We start from the raw sequence: 12,912 nt of genomic DNA on the forward strand, positions 1-12,912 counted from the left end.
AAACTATCCCTTATTAATATCTTCTTTGATAAAATAGTTATTGATTATTTTGTACCATGTCTACAGTAACTTTCTCATATATTAAGCTGTGCATTTATTTGATTTCGCCTGGAAGCATAACAACATCTTTTTATTTCCTTAGAGTTTTTAATTGCCAGCTGATTATATAGCCAGTGTCCCTTAATAATAAACATTGTCTTTCTCTATTATGGAAAAAGATGATCCGCTGTGGCAACCCCGAAACACATTAGCCGAAAGAAGAAGAGGAAGAAGTAGTTGTTGTCTTTTTCTATCCTTTGTTATTCTTTGTTAGTTCAAATGTCTTACTTTCCCCTGCACAATTATTTGAAACTTTAAAATTATTACAGCAGCTCCTAAGTACACCATTAGTATTCTATTATGTTTCCTTTCCTGTATATACTATTATGACAACTGTGTTATCCATTCCATGAGAAAAACAAAGCGATTTGTATGATGCAAGCTTTAATTACTATTAGTATATTATATTACACATCTGTTTTTCCCATATAGATTTACAGGGGACACTACCTCTCCATCTGGGTGTCACGCAAGACCCTATTTTCAATTGGATGAAATCCTATTAGTCATTTTGAGATTCCCCAGGCCACTAGAGGGCAGCATGGTGCCGACTCTCAAGCATGCTGGAGAAGGCAGCCAGTCTGGTGTTTTCTGGTATATCTTTACAGACCTTGCAGGAACACCTGCTGTCACTGGCGGCAGCTCTACCTATACAACACCAAGGACCATGGAAGCATTTACTCTGGGGTGTGATTTGGTGAAAATTCATAGACTTCTATCATTTTACAATGCTAATAACTGTGCCACGTTTCATTTGGATTGAGGGATCTTTTTGGAGTTATTGCATCCACAGACTGACATCCTGACACTCATACACACAGGCACACCAAAGTGGTCAACTGTGTTCAGGAGGAATAAAACACGGAATGTCACTGAAAACTCAGGTCAAATTTGACCACTCAACCAGACAGCTCAATGAAGGTGATGGGCTTGCATCTACAGAGCTCTCTCATTTTTATGCCTTCCCTCAAATTTCCTGAACTTGAAATGGCCATTCATCTATTTTTTAAATACTTTTATCCAGTTTAGGGCCCTGTCAGGAAGCTAACCCTGGTTGGGATGCCAGGTCATCACACACAAAGGGCCAGTACAGAGTGAACCATGAACCCAAGATACAAAACTTTGTGATGTGTGAAGAAAACAGGAGCAACTGGAGGAAAAGTTGCACAGCCATGGGTGTAACGTGATGGCACAGTGGTAAGTGCTGCCCGTTCATTGCCTATGTGGAGTTTGCACATTTTCCCTATGACTTTGTAGGTCCAGGTGCTCAACTGCTTTTTCTTGTACATCATAAAGATATGCCTGCTAGGCTAATTGGCCGAATGCAAGTGAGTGACGCCCCACCTAGGGATGATTACTTGTGCCTGGAAAAAGTTTGGCTCCAGTGACCTGGAAATGAACTAAAAAAGTTAAAAAAAAGGGTGAAAGAATTTCAAGTTAATTAAGACAAAAACTACTTGGGCTATATAAGTGATCACACTTGAATCACCACTGGTGCAGCCAAATGGTTTTAGAAGTCACAGAATTAGTTCAATGGAGATCACCTGTCTGGGGTTTCCATTGATTGTAATCTAAATGCTTCATATCTGGAAGGTCCTGCTTGTGGTTTTTCAGTATTGCAACCTACTCTATACAATGGGGAAAAAATAGAAAACACCAAGGAACTTGTGAAAAGTTGATTAAAAAGTACCGGTCAGAGGATGGGGACAAGAAAATATCCAAGTCACTGAATGTCATTCGGTGTCCCATTAAATCAACCATTAAGAAATGGAAAATGTATGACACAGCTGTAAATCTGCCGAGAGCTGGTTGTTCACAAAGATTGAGTGATTTTGCAGGAAGAAGACTAGTGAAGGAGGCCACCAACACACCTATGAGAATTCTGGGGGAGTTACAAGCTACAGAGGCTCACATTGGAGGGACTGTGCAGAAAACAACTGCTACATTGGTGCTTCACATGTTCAGTTTTATGGGAAAGTGGCAAAGAGAAAGCTACTGATAAAAAAATGCACTGAGAGTTGGCCAGAAGGCACATGGGTAGAACTCTAAAGTCAGTCAATTGTCTGGTGAGATCAAAATGAGGCACTAAATTCCACGTTACACTGCACATTACCATAAAGACACTATCCCTACTGTGAAGCATGGTGGAGGCAGCTTCATACTGTGGGGGCGCTTCACTGTGGCTGGCCCTGAAAAGCTTTGGAGGTTGGGGAATGAATGTAGAAAAATGAAGGAAATCCCTATAGGAAAACCCGATACAGTCAACAAATAACCTGCGTTTTGGGAGAAAGTTTCATTTCCAAGTAAGACAACAACACCAAGCATAAAGCCAAAGCTATCCAGAAATGGCTTAAAAACAACAATGGTAATGTGCTGGAGTGGCCAAGTCAGAGTCCAGATCTCACTCTTTTTGAAGAATTTGTAAATGGACTTGATAAAAGCTGTTCAATCCCATCTCCAGGACGCCTGACAGCGCTTCAGCAGTTCTACAAAGAAGTCTTATTTTTCTTCTTTCGGCAGTTCCTGTTAGGAGTTGCCACAGCAGATCAGCTTCTTCTATATCTTCCTGTCCTCTGCATCTTGTTCTATCACACCCATCACCTGCATGTCCTCTCTCACCACATCCATAAACTTTCTCTTAGGCCTTCCTCTTTTCCTCTTGCCTGGCAGCTCTGTCTTTAACATCCTTTTCCCAATATACCCAGCATCTCTCCTCTGCACATGTCCAAACCAACGCAATCTTGCCTCTCTGATTTTGTCTCTCAACTGTCCAACTTGTGCTGACCATCTAATGTACTCATTTCTTATCCTATCCATCCTCATCACACCCAATGCAAATCTTAGCATCAATAACTCTGTCACCTCCAGCTCTGTCTCCTGCTTCCTGGTCAATGCCACCGTCTCCAACCCATATAACACAACTGGTCTCACTACCGTCCTGTAGACCTTCCCTTTCACTCTTGCTGATATCCGTCTGTCACAAATCACTCCTGAGACTCTTCTCCACCCATTCCACCCTGCCTGCACTCTCTTCTTCACCTCTCTTCCACAATCCCCATTACTCTGTACTGTTGATCCCAAGTATTTAAACTCACCCACCTTCGCTAACTCTACTCCTTGCATACTCACCATTCCACTGATCTCCCTCTCATTTACACACATGTATTCTGTCTTGTTCCTACTGACCTTCATTCCTCTCTTCTCTAGAGACAATCTCCATCTCTCCAGGGTCTCCTCAACCTGCTCCCTACTATCGCGACAGATCACAATGTCATCAGAAACATTATAGTTCTCAGGGACTCCTGTCTAATCTCATCTGTCAACCTGTCCATCACCATTGCAAATAAGAAAGGGCTCAGAGCCGATTCCTGATGTAATCCCACCTCCACATTGAATACATCCATCATTCCTACCACAGACCTCGTACATATCCTGTACAACTCTTACGTACTTCTCTGCCACTCCCGATTTCCTCATACAATACCACAACTCCTCTCGAGGCACCCTGTCATATGCTTTCTCCAGGTCCACAAAGATGCAATGTAACTCCTTCTGGCCTTCTCTATACTTCTTCATCAATACCCTCAGAGCAAATATGTGCTCTTTCTTTGCATTAAACCATACTGCTGCTCACTAATCATTACCTCCTTTCTTAACCGAGCTTCCACTACTCTTTCTCATAACTTCATGCAGTGGCTCATTAATTTTATCCCCCTGTTAGCAGATCTACAAAGAAGAAATGGTGAAAACTGCAGTGTGCTGATGTACACTACAAAACTGATAAAGACCTGTGCACAGACTCAGGGCTGTCATGGCTGCCAAAGGTGCATCTACTGAATACTGAATTAACAGGGTGAATACTTAGGAGATCAATTATTTTGTGTATTATTTATTTTATTTAACTTAAACCACTTTGCAAAGATCTGTTTTCATTTTGACATTATAGAGTCATTTTCTGTTGATTGATGTCAAAAAAAATTCACTGTGATTTAATGTTGTATAACAATAAAAAGTGAAAACGTCTGCGGGGGTAAATACTTTTTATAGGCAATGTGGCTCTGATCTGAGTGAGTGAGAGTACCCTGTAATGGAAATTTCCAGTGCCATGTTTTTAAGATGATCACTGGTCTGCCATGATGCTGAATTAAAATAAGAGGGTCCAGAGAAACTAAGTTGTAAATGTTATTTTAATGAAAGGAGTTTAGAAGGTAGAACTCTCTGACAGGACAGCAAAACAAGCAAGACTTGATCCTTTCATGGTGCTGGGGGCAGTGGCGTAACGTGGGTGTCAGCCGCCCGGGGTGGAGGAAAATTTTGCCGCCCCCTTATTTAGGTATTTCAATTTAAAAGACTAAAATATACAGTAATTCTTTGCTGCCCCCTAAAAGTGCCGCCCGGGGCGGGCCGCCCCTGCCGCCCCACGATGCTACGCCACTGGCCGGGGGGTCCCTTGGTTATTTTGGTGTGTGTAGACTCGATTGTATAATCAGGCTGGGTGGGGGGCTGGATTAGAATCCACCGATGGCAGATCTGCCTCTGCACCTTGGCCTCTCTCTCTCCCTCTTTTCTCTTCATAGAGATGCTCAAACGTTCCTGTCAATAGCTGGGTCACCTGCCCATCCTCATCCAGGCCATCTCTCTTTTAGTCTTGAGCCCAATATTCTTGAATGGCCTGAAGCACACAAACAAGGCATGGCACGCCATAGTAGTTTCTGTCTCTTTCTCTCTCTCTCTCTCTCTCCATCTCCTCCCTGATGGCAGCCTGTAGATTTTGTCTCTTCCTTGTGCCTGCTTGGTTGTGACTTTGTCGCTGGTAAACTATTGCCAGCATGAAACCCCTTTAACTCACACTAATGAGTCACCTATCCTTCGTTCTGCCCAGAAAATTACACTGGAAGCTGAAACAGCAAATGCTAATTGCTGAAAATTATTTAGACATGTTAAGGCCATGTCATATTTGATAAGTTTTCCTGCAATTTTCAGTCTTCATTTACATAATCTTAGCAAGTCTTAGCAAGTCGGAGGCATTGGGCAGTGTGTGCTCTTGTATAGCCGGTCATCTAATATGATATACCCCGCAACTCACTCCACCTAGTCTGCATGTCACTATAAAAAAATCAAACGGGATTAATTTTGTCTTTAGTCATAAGGGCGGGGGGCTCTGTGTGTATGTATGACAGCTGACAGCCAATGAATGTTCATCCGAGGGTACAAGCCATTGAATGCAGTGACAAGGAATTAAGGAACATAGGCACTTTGGACCTCACAAACAGATGAGAAGCTCGGTCTTATGTTTTATATACCACGACAGAATTGAAAAAATAAAAAAGAGGGCAGAGATTACAGCTGAACTCGCCGTATCTGTTAAACCTTCATACAGCCCCAGCTCTGTCACACAGCACACAATTGGCTCTCCCAAAAATGGCGAGCAGGGCTATATTGGAATTTCGGTACACAATCAGAAAATTTGACATACTTAGTGATTTGCAGTCATTTAAAGTGACAAGGCACGCCAACGAGTTCAACAACAGCTGTCAGCAAGTATGGCGTGTCCAATGACTAAAAGTCACCTAATGTGACATCAGCTTTGGTCTGAATTTGTATGAGATTGTCACAGTTTGCACCAGGGCTATTTAACTTTATATTTTAAAGGGCCACATTGAGAAAACACAAGGGAGTACTGCGCTGATCCACAGGCCCATCTGCAAATGACTTGCTAGTGACCTGACGTCTATATTCATTAAGGTGTATGCATTTAAGAAGCAAATTGATCTTTCAAATAAGTGCAATTACAAAGCTGTTAACTGTAAGGATAAAACAGGCAAATCACAATTGCTTTGATCAAACGTATTCATAAAAATGACCAGAGATCAAAATAACCGGTGAAGTCTTGAAAGTATTGACATTACAGTTAATTCAACTGCATTTCAGACATAAACTCCACATTTTACTTAAGAGAAAGTTTTCAACAATGGCTTAATTGCAGGAGAAACAAAGCTGAGATCTAATATAAAGCAGTTAAGTCAGATTTGTCTAAATGACAACGACAGATGCAGACATAAATGTTAATCTCTCAAGCAATTCCATCAATAAGGAAAGTTGCATTGTTTAGACTTTGCAATTATAACACAGTCGGGTTGATATGAGGTAAGGATAATGCTGAGGCTCTGCCGTAGTCTGTCATTACTAATGAAGGATGGCGTGCTTGAGTTTATGGCATTCAGATGAGAAAAGTGTGACACACAAGCATAAGGTGAGCCAAAAATTGAGAGTATGAACACTACTAGTGTGTTCACGTTGGACTAATGATGTGGAATAAAGTCACTTGTACCCTCAGTCGGGAGGTGCTGCTTTAGTGCAAACAAGGGCGGCATATGAAATAAAATCCCAAGAACCTTTGCCAATGGGAGTCCAGAACTCTTCTGTTTTTGAGCAGAACTCTTACTGATAAAGAGTCAAGGGAAATTACATGATGCCAATAGGTAGACAGAAGCAATGGAGTCTAAATTGAAATGAACTTCAGTTGAAAAGAAAATTGGGCGTTTTATGTGCTTGTTTATATCTGCGATAGCTGTGACCCGAGACCATCCTATATTGTATTTTCAGCCAAAATGTTCAGCATTTTCACAGGTCATAGGTGAACTGACTAAAATTTCAGGAGGGCTAAAGTTGGTCAACATCCATTAGTTAAGTAAGTTGAACCTACCAATGTTATTTTCAAAATGCTAACAAGCAAAACATGACACAAATTAACTGGTGAAGTTGAAGATCATAGCTCAAAAAAAATGAACGTGGACATTGCAGAAACGTTCATCTTCGCATCCATGTATTCTGAAACACCATTCAGGTTCATGGAGGACCTGAACTGTTCCTACCGGTGCCAGGCTGCTTGCCAGTTTAGTGATACATGGAGTGACATGATGATGTATTTTTAAAGAGTTGTTGGGTGTGATTTCCTTTCCTACTTTACCTATAATATTAAGACATGAATCTTTGTTATCTATTCTACTCAAATAATAGATAAGATCTTGTAACCTGCTGTACTTACCACATACCAGGTCAGAACCATTAATGCATAAGATCTTGCTATGCCTTTTCTACTTGGGGAATATCACATATAACTTGGTGGCCTGTTGTAAGCCAGAAAGGATAAAAAAAGTTTGACATAGCCCAAGGACTACAGTGATTTGGTAGAAGGCTCAAGGACATGAGTAATACCTAAACAGGATAGGTAAAGGCACAAAGTCTGAACATGAGAGGGGAGTTGGCTCCTACTTTATGATGTCCCATTGGTCCATGGAAGCACAAGACAAGCATAAGCTCATAAGAAAGTTTAGCTTACAAAGATCTTATTCCACCAAGAGACCACGCAGGCTCAGGATTCCACCTGATTATCTAGGCCAGGTATTCTTAGCCTGGGGTCCATGAACCCTTATGGGGTCCATGGATGGGTTTCAGGGAGTCAGATAAAAATGAACATTTATACTCACTATACAGCCTGATACTGTTGTTTCTTGCGTGAACTTTCTCATGTGATTTTTCTCACGCGTTATGTCTCTTGCCATTATTTTTCTCAAAAGTATTTATCTCTCCTGAGCCTAATGCATGAGTTACATACTCGTGAGAAAATAAAAGTGCAAGAAAAATAACAGTGAGAAAAATGTCACACGAGAAAAATAGCTGTCACCATACAGCCTTCCCTTTTGTCCCAATCAACGGTGTCCCATTGAAAGAAAACTCACTCTACCAATGCTTGCAGCACCGACTTCTGGGCATCTCTTGACTAGCTGTTGGCCCAGGTTTACCATTTAGACATGTGTCATCATTCTCTGCACGACCGCCACTCCATAAGAGCAAGTGCTAATTCTCATATTCCACGGTTTATCATGGCTAACTTCTCATATACTGGTGAGGATTAATTGACCGCAATTTCTTTCATGTGTGGCTGGCTGAAAAGTGATGTGTGTGCAGTGTGCATGAGGGTGCAGTATGGAGAAATGCACGTGCAAGTGTGTGTGTGTTTATGTGAATATTTCTGGGGAAGGGGGTCCGCAGCTTTCATCAGATTCTTAAAGGCGTCCAATACTCAAAAAGGGTTAAGAGTCACTGATCTAGGAATATCGTTTGGCTAGACTCCTAGCAAGATCAGCTGCTATCCATCCAGGTCGTACTGGAATTATATTGCCACACTCATTTTACTTTTGCTTCTGTTTTGGGCACAACTGGGAACCATAAGTTAGAGAATTTTAATTTATAGTGCATGAATAAAGGTGTAAACCTTCTGTCCTGCTTGTTTTGCTACTCAGTTGTGTCGTCTGGGGTCTTAGAGATAAAAAAAAGGTGGATGTATTTTCACCACAGTAGCTGCCAACAGTAACAGTGACCATTGTTATAACGCTGCAAGACGCACAGAGAAAAGGAGAGAAGGATCAGAAAGTAAGGGTAAGCAAAATACACAAAGTGAACTACAGGGAAAAATCAAAAACAAGAGGACGAATCAAAGTAGTAAGATGCAGACAGCACCACAAAGCGACCACATCCATTTATACTTTCTGCGGCCCCCTCGATTAGATCATTGATATTCTCCTAGTCAAAAGGAGTCAGTGTTTAGGCAGTGTCGCATAGCTAATAATGTCACAGCAGAGGATGTGAAACTCTACTGATGGAAGAAGCGTTGTGCCATCTATCATTGACTTTAAAGCAGGAGGTGGAGTGTCAGACCCTATTGTCCAACAGCAGTAAAGGAAGGGCAAGTGTAATATTCTTGACCTACATGATGAGCAGATGCATTTCAAATGTTTCTGCATGTGTTCCTTGAGTTTTGATGACCTGTTGCGTCATGTTCAGCCCATCATTCTTCCACCCATATAACCACTCTCTCCTTCAAAATGATCATTTTGGATACCAAGGATGCCCTGTCTGCCAAGCTGCCCAGTAAGAAAAATTTCTACATGAAAACACTGCACACCAGGGTGTCTTTAAATCTGACATAATTTCCACCGTGCCTCCCTCATGTCCAGTGTGGATGCTCAGGCATTACCTCTCATACCATACACTTCCCTCTTAACTCCTCCTTGCTTTTTTAATACGCATTCTCACACAACCTTCACCACATAAAGAATAACATGATAGCCCTTGACATTTTACTTAATCAAGCTTAAACCATAACACTACATAACACTTGGCAAGCGTAATACATCTCATTAGGTTCTCCACTTTAAAAGACATACATTAGAGAATGATATTTCTCTAGTAAAAATGCATTGTTTGTAGGAAAAATGTAATTCCCACTGAACTCATGACAACCATAAGTGGAGGTGCAGATTGTAGACATGCTGGTAAGAGTAAACGTACGAGGCCTATAGTGGGGATTTAGGACATTCTGTTCAGGTTTATGTGATAAAGACTCTGAAAGTGAGAATAAGGTTAGCCTGGGACCCTTCCATGATGAAAAACTGGGAAATAACCTAAGATTCAAGGGCTATGATTCAGCAGTGCTAACTGCTCTGCCACTATCTGTAGATATATAGCAGAATTAAAGAAAATCAGTGCCTCACCCAGAAAATGCCATTCTTCTGCAAGGTATGCCATGTATACAGCTAGTTGAATACCAATTGGGTGCAATGCATATGCATGGAAAAGTCCCCTTTCTAAGAGAACTAAAGATGGAAAAATGCCAACCCGGGGCTAAGATGAAAGTTATTAAGATATCTTTGCTAAACTAAAAACCCAAAGCTAATTTGAAACCCACCTGCTGAGTTCAGAAAGAGAGAAACACAAAACCCAATTAATGCAGGATTTTAATCTAAATGTTGATTTAGCTTCCACACAAATAAATGCAGGCAGCCAGCGTGGCCTTCCAGTACTGAGTTTAAGACCCCTGTGTATGCTGCATACGGACCACGACTGCTTCTGCATGAAGAATGTGATATGCAGCAGAGTCCGCATTTTTTTTTTCCCTCTGGTAGGCTTTTCCAGAGAGAAATAGTAAATAGATGGCTGAGAGAGCTCTGATTTTTTTATTATCAAATGATTCTGAAAGAGAATTGCTGGCCGCTTAACAGGAGTGCGTCTGTTTAAAGTAATTCATTAAATCAAATGGATGCGCCTACGGCTGACCACATCGTACTCCCCAGACACGACTCCTCTTCTTGACTGCTTTGCCTGGATTATTACTGATGACAGAATTGATTTCTTGCTAAGCGTCTTTGAAGGGGCAAAGGAATTTTAACAGTGGGCAAGCAAAAAGCGAAAAGGAAGATGAGGCACAGAGAACAAAGAAGATTCTTTATCGGTCTATCTGTTATCACTGGCACCGTATCCCAGGGGGCCACACTAAACTGTTGATAAACGCATTCAGGAAAATTAAATACTCACAGAAAATTAATTAAAGAGATAGTGAATCAACAATAAAGAGCGACAAGAAATGCCATTAATGACATAAAAACATTTTCACATCGATTTTCTTGATAAGGGCATCACGTCCTTTAATTGCAAAGAAATGAAAACACTGATTTACGTTCAGTACATCCAGAACACACTCATTACATTCACAAACTGGATTAGTGGGTTGCAGGGTTACTAGGAGCTACAACTCATCAGGCAACACTAGACACATAGAGAGAAACCATCCTGGGCAAAGTGTCAGTCCATCACCCACATGTATGCACAAGCAAACACACACACACACACACACACACACGCACACACAAGACCAATTTAGAGCCACCAGTCAGCAAGACCTGCGTCTTTAAGTGATATGGGAGGAAACTCACAAACAAACGCTGGGTGTGGGATCCAAAACCGTCATGGTGCCCAAAATACAAAATTATACACAATATAATATTACAGTCACATGAAAGAGTAAGAATATCCCAAGTCAATTGTTGACTTTTTCAACATATTTCATCAGACAAATATTAGATCTCATGCATACAGTGTCTACAGATAAATATGGGTGTACTTGAACAAATGACACGTGAAATTGACGCAGAGTATTCACAAAAATGCCAATTTGTCACATGGAAAAAGTAAGTACACCTCTACATTGATCACCACTTGCAATTAAGTGTTCCAGATTTGTTGCCAATGATTAGAAGCTCCTTAGGGACTATGCAGATGGACCCTGTCTTACTTAAACCACAGATATTTACAGTCTGGTGTTCTCTTTGCTCTTGACGTGTGTTGTCATTATTCCATGATCAAAAGAGCTCGCTAAGGCCTTCAGAAAGAAGCTTGGGGATGCATATGAGTCTGTCAAGAGTTTTAAAAAGATCAACTAATTATTTGAAATCAATCATTCAACTGTAAGGAAAATCATCAATGAGTGGCATAGATTTCAAATGACTGCTAATTTGACTAGCCTAGCAAATTTAGTCCAAGTGCTGAATGTTTGATGCTAAAAGAAGTGCCCAAATGTTTATTGTGATATTTGCAGGGAACTCCTGCAACAGTTAGTGCTTTTCTCGATTCCCCTAAGTTTCATCATCTTGGACATACTGTGGAAGGCATTTGGGCCGGCAACAGTCTGAATTGCTATTAAGGGTCGTTTGTATTCCTCATTTGCTTCTATACTGGAAGGAATATCAGGATTGGCATGTTTGTGTCTGCCCTGACCATACAGTGCCTCTTCTTCTTCAAAATGGCAATCACTTCTGTTACGACAGTCACTATCAGTGCTGAGGACATGGGCATGTTATTATCTTCAAGACGGAGCAAGGTGTCTAGGATTTGTTTCTTGCCTTTGCTAATTGATAAGTAATGGTTAGGCCTTTCACTAACTCACAAGCACAAATTAAGAAGGCACTGAGAGAAGCTGCCTGCATGCAACACACTAGAATGGCAGGTTTTCAGCATGCCACTCATGAGTCTGAATTTGAGGCAAAAAACCTCAGCCTTTTGTAAGTTCCCTCATCTTACTATTCAATCATCCATTTTCCCACCTGCTGAATCTGAACACAGGGTCACGGGGGTCTGCTGGAGCCAATCCCAGCCAACACGGCAGGAACCAATCCCAGGCAGGGTGCCAACCCACCACAGGACACACACAAACACACCAAGCACACACTAGGGACAATTTAGAATCGCCAATCCACCTAACCAGCATGTCCTTGGGCTGTGGGAGAAAAAAACCGGAGTGCCCGGAGGAAACCCACGCAGACACGGGGAGAACATGCAAACTCCACGCAGGGAGGACCAGGGAAGTGAACCTGGTTCTCCTAACTGCGAGGCAGCAGCGCTACCACTGTGCCACTGTGCCGCCACCGTGCCGCCCCCTCATCTTACTAAAAGCGACTTATTTCATTTTGCCCACAATACATGCACACTTGTGTAGGTGTCTGTGTAGTTTCAATGCAGCCTTAGGTGTGGCACTGATGTTCTCCATTGTGTGATGGCAGTGCTACAACAGCAGATGTGAGCAATCGACCGGCTAACAAAGACTTCACAGCTTAGGCTTTGGCTCCCCCAATCATGAAAGGACCACAGTCTCCTTCCTCCATCAATAGGTATTCAGCTTAATTAGCCCCATGCTTAATGTGAATTAAGACTTCTTCATTTACCTGTGTGTGTGTGTGTGTTTAACAGATAATCAATTCAGAGTTTAATAAGGTGCAAGTGAAAAATGGGAGGGTGTAGAGCTCCAGAAACATCACATCTCAGGCACTGAGAGAGAGTCGGGCAGGAATGTGGTGATCTCCAAGTTAAAATACTTATTCATTTTTTCTAAAAGCTTTTTTCTGAAATGTAACACTGTAATATAGTGGCTAGGGTAATTAAATTTAATCCTTGCCTCCTTTTTCTACTCTCACCACA

General features: G+C 41.6%; 1 protein-coding gene across 2 annotated transcripts in view; it reads right to left on the bottom strand.

The window, feature by feature from the left end:
- The window catches only part of LOC120538896 (5-hydroxytryptamine receptor 7-like), a 173,601-nt gene that overhangs the window by 18,924 nt on the left and 141,765 nt on the right, over positions 1-12,912 (bottom strand). The gene's annotated exons all lie outside the window — the stretch shown is intronic.

The sequence above is a fragment of the Polypterus senegalus genome, chromosome 11 (genome assembly GCF_016835505.1).
Source record: "Polypterus senegalus isolate Bchr_013 chromosome 11, ASM1683550v1, whole genome shotgun sequence".
NCBI lineage: Eukaryota > Metazoa > Chordata > Cladistia > Polypteriformes > Polypteridae > Polypterus > Polypterus senegalus.